Source organism: Tachypleus tridentatus, chromosome 10 (assembly GCF_004210375.1).
Source record: "Tachypleus tridentatus isolate NWPU-2018 chromosome 10, ASM421037v1, whole genome shotgun sequence".
Classification (NCBI taxonomy): Eukaryota; Metazoa; Arthropoda; class Merostomata; order Xiphosura; family Limulidae; genus Tachypleus; species Tachypleus tridentatus.
The window spans coordinates 134,268,781-134,282,179 of NC_134834.1; the positions used below are offsets into that span (position 1 = coordinate 134,268,781).

General features: G+C 32.7%; 1 long non-coding RNA gene across 2 annotated transcripts; it reads left to right on the plus strand.

Annotated features, from left to right (window-relative positions):
• The first annotated feature begins 595 nt into the window (after window positions 1-595).
• Window positions 596-7,553, plus strand: LOC143228225 (uncharacterized). Of its 2 annotated transcripts, XR_013015273.1 has the most exons (4): window positions 596-735; window positions 2,782-2,866; window positions 2,995-3,146; window positions 6,949-7,553. It is a non-coding gene; the product is annotated as an uncharacterized LOC143228225 (long non-coding RNA). The 2 variants fall into 2 exon arrangements; XR_013015272.1 differs by lacking the exon at window positions 2,782-2,866.
• The last annotated feature ends 5,846 nt before the right edge of the window (window positions 7,554-13,399 follow it).

The following is a 13,399-nucleotide window of genomic DNA, read 5'->3' on the forward strand; positions in this document are numbered from 1 at the left end:
AATAAGACTAGGACTATGAGGTAAAAAAAGGTTTTAATAATATGTTTAGAATTTCACTTAAATGTTTCGTAATTTTTCGATTTCATCCTACAGTCGGTCTTCCTGGAACATTGGGAGGTTTTTAAAATATATATTTCGAACAATAATTTATCAATCTCTTTTGAGTTAAGGATTTTAGGAGGTGCATTAAAATACCCAATTTCTGAATTACTTAAAATAAAATCCTTTTCTTTTTTGTTGGTGTTATCTTAAATTTATCAACAAGATTTTTTTTTAATTTTAAAATAATATGTAAATTTTTAAGAAGTATTATACATATAATCTGTAGAAAGCTTTCGTATAGTAAGTCTGACAGTACAGATGACACATTTATGGATAGCCCTGTTCTAAGCAGCTCAAATAATATGTACTATATGTAAATTTCCAGCGCAAGAAATGTTACCATATCTTTCTATATTCTTGTGATAGTACTCCTAACATAGCTGTTAATGTATTTATGTTACATTTGTAAAATATTGGATGAAACATAACCGGCTTTACAATAACTTTTTTCATCACATTTTTCTTTTAAATTTAGTGGAATCATTTTGTTTGCTCTTGTCGTTGGCTGTTTTTCGTTTACCAGTCATCGAGTAGAGGGCGTTACTAGCCAGCAAAAACGACAAAAACTATTGAAGAAAATCCGGTATGGTTTGGGTCGTCAACATCGAGAAGCAATGCGTCATTTATCTGAAGGTACACACATTTGTTCTTATTTGAATTGCTACATGTTTATTTATCTTCCTTTAAAATCTGAATTTGATTTGATTTGTTAACGTTCCTAGTTTTATAAAGATCGGAAATGGCTTGGTGGTTAGCGTGTCGCGCTGTGGATGGAAGGATCCGTGGTTTGAGACGTAGTGCCACTTAACATGCTATGAACTTGCAGTTTTGACGTGTTATAAAAGCGACAGTTAATCCACTGTTTATTTCAAATAGCTAGGCAAAGTCCTTGTAGTGGTAGTTACTGATGGTTGACAGCTTTCTGTTTGGTCAGTAGTTCAGAATTAACTGTCTCGTATTTGCCATTTTTTGTGGCATTTTAGTAACTTTTTTAACAGTGCTTCCACGGCAAATACCCTGGATTTGAACTGTGAGACAGATATTAATATGTATAACACAATTCCGAAATGAGTTAAATCTCTATTTTTAGAGTTTTTCAGGTTGAACTAAAATTTGGCACAGAGTTTTACAACAAAATTCGCAGTTTGGTGTTGACTTATCCTTTAGACTTTTTGGTTGAAATCAAAGGTGGTTTGTTGTGTTCTTGGCAATTTGTTTTCGTTATTATTCTTTGTTTTCAGAGTAGAAAACGAAGCCCTTGACCATGGTATCAGTGGAATGATTCTCCTCACCTTGATCAATGGTACTTTATCACTTTCAGTGTAGCTTGCTTACAGTAAGGCTCGATACATTGTGCTGTAGGTTCAAGCTGAAACCAGGACTTCAATCGACGAAAGCGCCATCTACCTGTTTAAAAACTTTGATCTCCAGTCTTCAACCTCCCTTTCACTTCTTTGAATGTCATCAGCTAGCATAGCAATGCAAGCGTAACCTTCCTCTGTATACAATTCTTTGTCACAGTTTGTTGAACATCGTTGGCAGATGAGAATAGTTTTGTATCATAATATATTTTTTACAAATATCTTTCCCAGTCACATTTATAAAAACATCTTGATCTCTTGGGAGTAACATAGTGCGAAGAATCCTTAATTCAGTCATGCTGAACGCAAGCATTTGATTGTTTTGGTCAACAACACTAAAACGTTATGCTCTTCGTCGAGCTTCATCATTTGGAAAGTTTGATGTCGTTGTGAATTCGATGCAAAAAAACTGCCGAATTCAATAGACTATTATAACACCTTACTTTCACACTTAAGCTCTTAGATTATCAGCGTCGATTTTGTGGTATCGCTAGACATGTGGTTTTCATCATTCTCCAGTATAATAGCATAATTTATCTTTCCTGTTTTCTTTCTTCGTGCCTTTAATTTACTTTTTTTCTTGCCTACCTTTCATGCCATTTTGATTTCTGGAGTTAAACCGTTGCAGCCATACTGACATCGAGCGCATTTTCTTCAAGTATCACACATGCGCACTTTGCGCTTAAAGCCATTTTATTCTTTTCCTGTATTAACGTTGATTTACCAATACAAGATCAATACACTTACTCACTGAATGTCGATAGTTTCTCGATGTACGTTTTGCGACCAGCTTTGGATCTGGTTTTCACAAAGGGTGCGCAAATCGCCTGCTTTTTGTCCAACTAATTTTTGGTAAAAGTGTTAGCCAATAAACAAACAATTGGAAATGACTTGAAAAATTAGGTTCTACAAAATCGCGGGTGCCAGGACCATATTAAAATTACACCATTTATCTTCTTTGGACGGCTGATGCTTAATTATAACTATTTTTATTTACTTTTTTGTAAGCGTACCATTCATGTGAAGTTATTTTTGTCATTTTTTGAGGTACTAGATTTTTCTGGACGTATTTTTTTACTTGTTTTTATTTGAAATACATAATTTAAACTGGATTTATTTTGGTTGGTTTTGTTTTGAAGTGTATTATTTAACTGGAATTTTTAATTTGTCTTGTTTTGGCTATGATGTGAGGTGAACACAAATTCATACCAATTTAGTTGGGCTTATTATGCATTTTTAATGTGAAATTCTTGATTTCCTAATATTAACTTATTCGCTACTATATATTAAAATAACTTGTTTAAGTCATTATTTCTAGAAATTTTTGCTTGCGGACCCTTCCTTTCTTGGCCACGTGAATGAACAACATACTGAGAACTGCTGTTGTAAGCTGTAGATCAAAAGTAGGTATCCTAGATTTGAATTACAATTACAATTGCAAGTATACGTAGATAGTATTACACATATTCATTTGTTCTTGATTTTTTTCTGAAATACTCTATATTATTTTGTCTTTTACACTTATAACAAGAACGTAAAGAAGTCATCTACGGCCTGCTTGAACCAGACCCTAGGGCACGCCTGAAATTGTATGACCTTTTCCAACATTCTTGGTTAAACACTGGTCAAAAGTGTCACAATTCACTTAGTCACTCCACTATTCCCGTCACTATCAGCAAAAAGGTCAGTTGGACAAACTATTCATTTTTCTAAAGTAGTGTTCTTTAATAGTCTACATATCAAAACAAATGCAATAAGATAGAATCACTGTAAATGCACTAGGCTGAAACAGAAAAAAAAAAGGATTTCATACTTTTATTTTTTTATATTTCAACCTTATATACTTACAGTAGTTTGATATTATTGTACTAATGTTCCAATGATATACGGATTTTAATCCTTCTGATATCATAGTTAGTAAAAATTACATGCTTTCTACCCTTTTTAAAGATCTCGTTCTCTCTTTTATTAGAACGTATATTTCTACGTGTGGCCCTACTAAATTGAATTCAGTCATAAAAAAAACTTAAAATATGTAGTAGTTTTATGCAAATGAACAGCTCAGATTTCAAAATAAAAATGCCATTGTTGTACTAATAAAGTAAATAGTAAAATTAATTTTTGTTGGATTTTGCGGATTAAGTAAGATTTATTATCTTTGAACACGCTAACTAAAATATGATTTTTTAATTCTCTTATTGCATAGTGTGACATTTTTGTTTAACATCAAAATTATTAAATAGGATTTGAAATTAAAAGCAAAGAATTTCACGTTAAGAAAATTACGAAAATAATTAGCCTTGTAAATGTGTGTGTGTTTTTCTGCTGAGTCCACCGAGGGGAATCGAACTTCTGAAGCCCTGTAGGTATTAAACTTATAGACAAACAAATAAGAAGGCGAATTGAGGAAATAAGGAATCAAAGAATCATTTTCTAAATGTTTCTTTCTTTGTTGCTACTGTAAATACTTTATTTGCACCACAAGCAGTAAATAGTTTTAATGTTTCTTATCTATTAATTCTATGCATAAACCTATCAACAAAAAAGAAATAGAAAAAACAAAATAAAAGTAGGACAAGAAGCTAATAATAAATAATGTGATGATAATATTAATGGATTTTCTTCCTGATGTGGACATGTAAGCGTCCAACTTTTCTAAGTTTTTCTAATTTATACGTTGAGTGTTTGTAACGCCAACCTCCCAATAGTACAGTGGTATGTCAATGCGAAAAACGAGGTTTAGATACCCATGTTGGGCAGAGCTAAAATAGCTCATTGTGTATCTTCATTCTTAAATACAATCAACAACAACTGCTGTTAACTTTTTGGACTACTTTCTTATTTTTCTTCCTTCAACTGTTTTTGTTAAGTCTCTTATATTACATCTAATGCAAATATATTTCTGCCTGATTTAATCTAATATATACATATATGTTTATTAACTAATTTTTTTAGGCCATGAATTATCTTTCTGAGCTTTTGGGCATCTCAACCTAACGTCTCGAGTCTCACACTCAAAAAAACGCCTTAGATTATATAAACGCTGTGTATAACATATTAGTGGATACGCTGACCACTAACTGTTTCTTGAATTCACACCTTTCCGTTGACCTGTTTAATGCCACTTCTGATGAAAAAATGTTACCATTAGAAAAGGAAATTATTGTAACTATGTATGTTGGAAAGATAATATACAGAATGACACCAGTAAAATTGAAGCTTCTGAGCGCAGCAAGATAGAAAATAACAAAGGATATATATCTAAAGCAGAATGTCTTAAAAATGAAAATCAAGTAAATTGTTAACCAACTTTTCCGGTCTTAACGGAGGTGGAAAAAAGATCTTCTGACCCAACTTTTGGGACTCTGTCCAAAACATCGCAATATAAAATACTAGTACATAAAAAATCTCCAACGCAAGATGTTAGAGTGTATGACAAAAACACAGAAAATGACAAGGGCGTTTCATCAGGGAATGAAAAGCAATTGACTGAAAAGGATTCCGCGATAATACGAGAGAAAGGACACATGAGATGTCTATTCATAAACGAAAAATGTTTTCCGATTCCTGCTGACTTAATAGACAGGGGAACCTCTAAAACTTCGTTGACACCTTTCGAAACTAAGTGCTTATACAAACACCAAGAACCTAGCTTCGATAGTTTTATAAATTCTAAAGTAAACAAAAAAGTCCATGTCAATGCACAAAATTGTCATACGACTACCTCACCAGGATTAATGTTGCACCGTCCTGATCCACAATGCTTACAAACAAAATATAAGCGTTGTAGAAATCCTGAGACAAACTCTCATGTATTTAATGTTCAAAAATAGCAAAATTTCAGTGTTTACGAAATCTCTGCCTCTCTATCCTCGTGGCTAGTAACGCCATGCTACCCATCTATCCTCGTGGCTAGTAACGCCATGCTACCCATCTATCCTCGTGACTAGTAACGCCATGCTACCCAAAAGGAACCTCACGAGTAACATCTTATACTCCCAAATCGTCATTTCCATTACCCAAAAGAAATATACTAGGAGTCTGTGCTAGGCATAACCATCAACCAAATGACATGTTGTCAAGACGCTCTAATGCTTCTCAATACGGGAACTTTCCTAACTTTTCAGACAAGAACAAAGCTGCACCTCTTAGGTTAGTTCATCGTACAATTAAAATGTTTCTTCCTTTATCTCGTAAAACAAAATCCCACAGCCAGGAGGGGCTAGTGGTTGAAAATATTTCTTCTGACTTTACATTGCGTTATACTAACGAGCAATTATAAACCACAGAAAATGGAGAAATAGCGCCATCCAATCTGCTCTCTCAAACACAAAATGCTACTATAGCCTCTAGGAAAAGAGAGTGTAAGACTAGGGCGTCTTTGCGCCCTCTTTCAGGTCCTCTTGTTTTAATGAAAAAACAGTATCAGCCTAAAACAGAAGATGCAAAACTGTTTCATAGAACTCAGATATTTAGACGCAAATATGCCTTAGAAGAGGGTATCATATATTTTGTAAATCACGTACGGAGTGGTCAAATGTGAAGTTATTCAAAAGGCAATAGAAATTTCAAACCAGAGGGCAACTCACCTTCGCCAGCAGGAAGAAAAACTGTACCTTCAGGGCAAGTGTTAAAATACTGTACGGCAAGTGTTACACTAAACTCGTCTCACCCAAGAATAAAACCATTCTTTTGGAAACAGAAGGCTCCAAAGAAAGGCTTTATATTCTTGCAAAACCAAATAAATCCAGCAGTTTACAGTTCAGTTAATTCTAGAAACCGTTCTCGAAAGTAAGTAGACACCATTAATAATTTTATTAATACCTTTAATTAAAGTTAAAACAAAATATGCATGAGCAATTTAGTTTCTGTTTCTGTTTGTTTACATTATAAATCTATTCATAGGCTTCAAGAGCATATCACTCAGTACTTCTAGAGTGAAATACTTTCCCAACCTAAAAATTTGAAAGTAGTAATTCAGATTTACAGAAAAGTGATGAAAAACACATATAATTAGTTAGTTGTGAGTTATCTCGCTAATTATTGATTAATTTAATTCAGTAAAGATGAATTCTAATAAGAAACTTTTAAACTATATTGTGTTACAAATTTGCGCAAACAAGTAACTATATGAATATAAAACTTAACCATGACGACTCCTATTTCACTGCATCAGAAGACAACTGATTCATTTACACCATGACGCATTGTATCATGACAGAATTGACTTATTCGTGTTAGAGCTTATTATTTTAGGAAACAACTTATTCGTCCAAACCTCTAACGTATCATGAAACAACTAACTCACTAATTTTCTTTTGCATTGTGTTTTATAAAATAATTTGGAAAACGGCAAGCCAATTTTCAACCGTCTTTACTATTGTTATTATGTCATGAATTTTAATAAATGGTAAAATAAAAGTGAGATAATATAATTTTTCTGATTAAAAGCTTATGTTAAACTTTTCCTCCAATATTTCTACAGGTACACCAAACGGCCTTTTGACAGGCAAGTAAAACTGTTGACACTAGATAGCAGCACCATACCAAATAAGACTTTATCCAATAATGAAGCGAAACAAATTCAGAAAAGCTACTATAATGCGCACCATCTAAACATTTCGAGACGAAAGTGTCACACCGTTAGTATGTGGCCTTTCCAAGTCGCAAAGAACTTCGATAGGCCTTGTCTTATTAATAACTTACAAGGTATGCAAGATAGAGGCTTACAATTCGAAATATTCAAGTTCAGTTCCAAACAAGAGGTTTGTGAAGCATCTAAAACGGCCGAACTCCAAGAATATTAGATTTAAAACAGAAAACCAGTTCTCACATAGAAGTTTATAGTCAGCTAAGTAGTTTAAGTAAACTGTAAAATAATTTTCTCTTGTCGTCAAGTGCAACCCAAAATAAACTGTGACTAGATTTCTTATGCATTACGTTATGTAATGAAACATTTTCGATAACGTTTACTAATAGATTAATATTCGTTTCAAAATTTTAAATATCATTTGAACTGTGTAAAATTTGAAGTTTGCACTTCTATTCTGTAGCATTTTTAATTATCTTTAATTAAGAGCACCAAGTGATTAATAACAATAAATAAAAAATTTACCATGCAATACTACCTCTCTATGTTTTAATACGCAAGTTTAAAAGTCATTGAAACAATAAAATACACACATGACAAGAACAAATATTGTTACGGAATTAAAGATAATGTTGATTTAAAAGTTGTAAGACAAGAAGTTAGGAGTTTTGGACACTGGGATGTAGTCTGTGTACCTAACATGTTTATTATGACTGTTTTTAGTCTGATTAAATCTGTTTATATAGGTCTCACCTGTGTTTTTAGCAGAAGGAATTAAATTCTCCGGATTTCAAATGATAAGAGTCCCGGCAATTGTTTAAATTGCAAGTTTATGTTTGACTACTTCACTCCAACAATACCCAATAAAAGAGATTCGGTATCCCTTTCTTTTCTAGAAACTATGAACAGCTTTCCAGTAAAAATATAAAGTACATTTTTTGTGATAAAAAATTGAAAACGACTTAATCTTTATAATCCAACAGTTTTTATTGACATTACGAATTACATTTTTTCAGGACAATGTTTTAACAATATAATTTTCAAACATAGTATATATGTTATCTACGAGGTCATGTATCATTGTTTTTAGTAAAGTTAAGTAAAATAAAAATAAAAGCTAAAAAAAATAAGTGAACTGTCAGAACGGAAAAATTAGGTTGACTTCAGACCAAGAACACATAGCAAACATTAACTGAAAAAAGGAGGACAAAATATTAAATTCAAACTGAAATGATTCTTACCAATAAAAAGATAATTAAATGAGAGAAAATATCTGTAATTATTTTCTTATGGTTTTAAATGATGAATGAGCAGATATACATTTAAATGAAACATTAATGAAAAATAGAGAATGTAAGCTCGTGGTACACATGTTATGTTATTAATATTTTGCAGTATAGTTTTCTCTTTAGTTTATCTGAATTAATCTTCTCTACTCTGTTCTTTCAAGACGTCATGTAGAGGACATTTGGCTTCGAAGCAGAAAGTACACTTGAGTTCATATATAATAGTTTTAATGGCACAATTGACATCCAGACCAGTTTTTTTAGTCATGAATTGAGTGCTTTTACATTCAACAGGTAGATTTGTAATGATCATTCCACTGTATTGTTTTGCCTGATTTATGTCCTGTTATATCTATAACTTTGCAAATTTTATTACTAAAAATTTCATCAATGTACGATATACTATGCTCATTTGGGTTGTTTTTGGTGATGTTGTTTTTTTTTAATTAGCTGAAAAGATAAAGGATCTAGAGACGCAAAATTAAATGAATGTTTATTATGATGGTCTGGCATGGATAGGTGGTTAAGGCGTTTGACTCATAATCTGAGGGTCGTGGGTTCGAACCTCCTCACTCCAAACATGCTCGCCCTTTCAGCCATGGGAGCATTATAATGTTACGGTCAATCCCACTATTCGTTGGTAAAAGAGTAGCCCAAGCGTTGGCTCTAGTCTCATATTACTAAATTAGAAACAGAAAACTAAAAAACAACCTTACAAAAAGAGACATTAATTCCATTAAAAACCTAAAACAAGACAAAAACATAAAAATTCTAAAACGCTATAGTCATAATGAACACGAATGAATACATCCAAAAAATGAATAACATCCTATCAGACACGAACAAATTTAAACCAATACACACAAATCCAACAAAGACACACGAGACGCAACTGAACAAATTACTACTACAAATGAAAAAAGCCAACACAATTTCACAAACACTTTATTCCTACCTACGTAAAACCGACTCACGCACACCGCAAATATACGGCATCCCCAAACCTCATAAACCAGATTGCCCATTACGACCAATAATGTCCACATATTAATCGTTTAATTACAATCTCGGTAAATACATAGCATGGGCATTCTCCAAATATGTAACATCAGCCAGCTCATTCATCAAAGATTCTTTTAATTTCAAGTCTAATCTAAATCAACTTAATCATAAAGCCTTAATGGCCAGTTTCGATGTTATATCCCTCTTTACAGAAGTTCCAACCACTGAAGCCTGCAAGATAGCCTTAGAACTCTATATCCGAGACCCTAACCCAACTATAGACATTCCCAGCAACCAGTTAGCAACCCTCATAGAATTCACCACGATAAAGACAAACTTCATATTCAACAACCAAAACTATATACAAACAAATGGCCTAAGCATGGGCAACCCAGTATCACCAGTTCTAGTCAATATTTTTATGACACAAGTTGAAACACAAGCAATTAACACAGCATTACATCAACCACTATACTGGTACAGATATGTAGATGACACGGTTGCGGGATTCAAATCTACAGAACACATACTTAATTTTTTCAATCACATTAACTCTATACATCCCAACATTAACTTCACATGTGAACAGGAAGAAAGCAATCAAATATCATTTCTTAACTTCAAAATTACAAGAACCGACACACAATTCAAAACAGAAATTCACTGAAAAATCACCCATACTGGACTATACATTTCTTGGGACTCAGCACATGAAACAAAACAAAAACTCAACATACTAAGAAACCAAATAAACACAGCCATAAAACTATGCTCACCAGATAAAATTAACGATGAATTAGACAAAATAAAACAATACTTCATCAACATCAATAAGTTTCCTCCACAAACCGTAGAAAACATTATACACACACACCTAGACAGAAAGCAAAATCAACCAACTAAAGTAAATATATCTCACGAATAAAAAAATCACGAAACCATATACTGCTGCATACCGTATATTCCTGACATCAGCAGACAAATAACCAACATTTGGCAAAAACTAGTAAAAAATATGACATTCCAGTTAATACCAAATTTATTCAAAAACCAAGCACAAAACTGAGGTCTATACTATGTAAAAACTACACTGACAAACACCACACCAACATTATTTATAAAATACAATGTGATAACTGCCACGACTTCTATATTAGAGAAACAAGTAGAAAAATGGAAACCAGATTCAAAGAACATAAAAAGTCACCTTCACACGTTTTCGAACACTGCAAGTCAAATAAACACAACATAACCATAGAAAACACTCAAATACTAAATAAAGAAACAAACATAAACAAACGCAAAATTAAAGAAGCCTTACTTATACAACAACTTAAACCCAAAATAAAACAATATAAAGGAACGCCTTTATACCTATATTAATATAATAAAATAAATAAAATTATATATTCAAACATCTAATACCGCCCTCTACATTCCGACACTCAGTTACACAACCCCTTTCAAACATGTGGTCAGCTTCCGTTCAGTTACCTATTTCTTTGTGAACCTGACAATGACCGAAGAAGGTCGAAACGTTGTTCGCTCTTCTATGTAAAATATTTTCTCAACCCAAACGAGCCGTTTTTGCATATAAATTTCTCAACAAGTGGGTTTCTCGACATCACTGATTAAATTAGAAACGATTAGCACAGATAACCATCGTGTAGCTTTGCGTAAAATAAAAAAACAAACAAACAAATGTTTATTATGACGTAGTTGATTAAGTTATGGTCTTGCTTTGTTACTACTACTGTCAGTGATATAGATAATGTGAATTATATGTAGCTGGTTGACAATTATACGTCATTTTGTAGAGAACAAAAATGATAAATAACAATGTAAGTTGATGTTTCTCATTTGGTTTATTGTGAACACTTGTTTAAATATTTTGATATTCTAACGTTTTAGACACGTCAGTAGTTTAAACGCCTGAGGCCGGAGGAAGCCACACGAATATCGAATTCAGGCAGTTACGTAATAATTACATAAAGTTCACCAGACGGCGTTGGTTGCATATAAATGATATCATCAGAGATGATAATGCCCACTAAATAGTACCAGAAGGCGCACTACTAGGTCACCATGAGATCACCATAGCTTTCCTTGTGTCTTAATATGTAAGCAAAGGTCAAATTTAATCATGGTCTGAAACTAATACAGTCGTTTTAAGTATAAAACAGGTCATTAATGAATTATTTATCTGTTTAGTTGGCCTGGCATGGCCTAGCGCGTTAAGGCGTGCGCTTTGTAATTTGAGGGTCGTGGGTTCGCGCCCGAGTCGCGCCAAATATGCTCGCCCTCCCATCCATGGGGGCGTTATAATGTGACGATCAATCCCACTATTCGTTGGTAAAAGAGTAACCCAAGAGTTGGCGGTGGGTGGTGATGACTAGCTGCCTTCCCTCTAGTCTTACACTGCTAAATTAGGGACGGCTAGCACAGATAGCCCTCGAGTAGCTTTGTTCGAAATTCCAAAACAAACAAATCTATTTAGTCATACTCTTCTTACATTTCCTCATCGTTTATATGTAAATGATTTATTGCAAATTATCGTCGTGAAAAGGACGCTTATTTAAATATCATGTATTTTCACTACTATATTTTTATGCTATGTAAATTACTATTACTTTTTGTTTTTCTTGAGAAGATATGTCATTTTACTTATGTACCTTTTACGATGTTTCTATGTGACAAAAATGTTGTCAGTACCAAGTTTAATGTTAATTTAGGCAGATGGTGTTCTGTAGGACCTATGCTGTTTCACTTTCACAAGCCAATGAGAAAGATACGTTAGATTTCAATTTCCCGTTATTTGAATGAGGCAGTTGTTACTACCAAAAATTACTTTACACACTTTCATGATCCTGAAAAAAAAGCTTATTTAATCCTCTATGTATGATTTCATTTTACTACAATTAAATGCAATAAATGAACGACTTACTGTTTCACTTTACTGTTATTTAAAATAACAACATTTACAATTTTTTCTTGATGCTCTATATAGTAAACTTTTGGACTGTCTGACGTCAATGTCATTGTTCATTGTCATACACAAAGTTCATCAGGTGGTCACGTATTACTTTTGACAATAATAGAAAATTTGCCCACGTGTTCGTCTAAACTAGAAATTCACATCCAGAAAATTAATAAATGTTTTAATGTTGTTTATTGAACATTCATGTATACATTTTATAGATGAATGGATGTAAGTTAGTAAGCTGTAAAATTTTATTAAATCCTCATAATTATATTGTTTCCCCTTTATATAAAGTATTCCCCTTTAATAAGCATTTGTTCTTTTTAACACTTAATCAAAATGCTGAACCTTTTAAAAGGCACAAGCCAAAATGTCAGTAATAGGTTGTGTTATTGTGGAACTTATGTTGGTTTTCAAGTTGTTATAAATAGATAAAGATTGGCCACTAAATATAAAAATTCGATTTGTTTCCTCACATGGTTTCACGTCATATGGACATTTTCTGTACTGTTTAAACGCTTTTGAGAGCTATTGTCACGAACATTTTCCTTCAATTGTAATAAGTTTTATATTTCCTTTACAAATGGTATAATTTTTGGTTTTCTTCTTTTATGTAGGTGTAACTGTCGCAAAATTGATTTGTTGAGTATCATAAATATAAATTCTGTTAGGAATGACATTTTTAATTTTACTGTAAATGCTTCAGTTTTACTTCATTTGTATAAAAATAAATTGTTGCATAATGTATATAAAGAGAAACCAGTGATGAACATTAGTAAACGTGCGTATGTGAATGGTGATCTGTTAAAGCTGGGTGATTCAGAATAGATTTTAGGCACACAAGGATGCACTTTGTTGGCTGGCCAGTACATTAAGATTATAACAGTTCCACAGTCTTTATAGACAAGAAATTGACATTGGATTATCACACATGTTCTAAATTTTCTTATATGTAATTAATAAAGTGTAGGGCATTTTAAGTGGCATAAAGAAGAAAACATTGAGTGAATGACTATTGAATCTTTAAGATTGTTTAGATGATAATTGCGCTATACTGATAAAAATAAAGAGGATTATT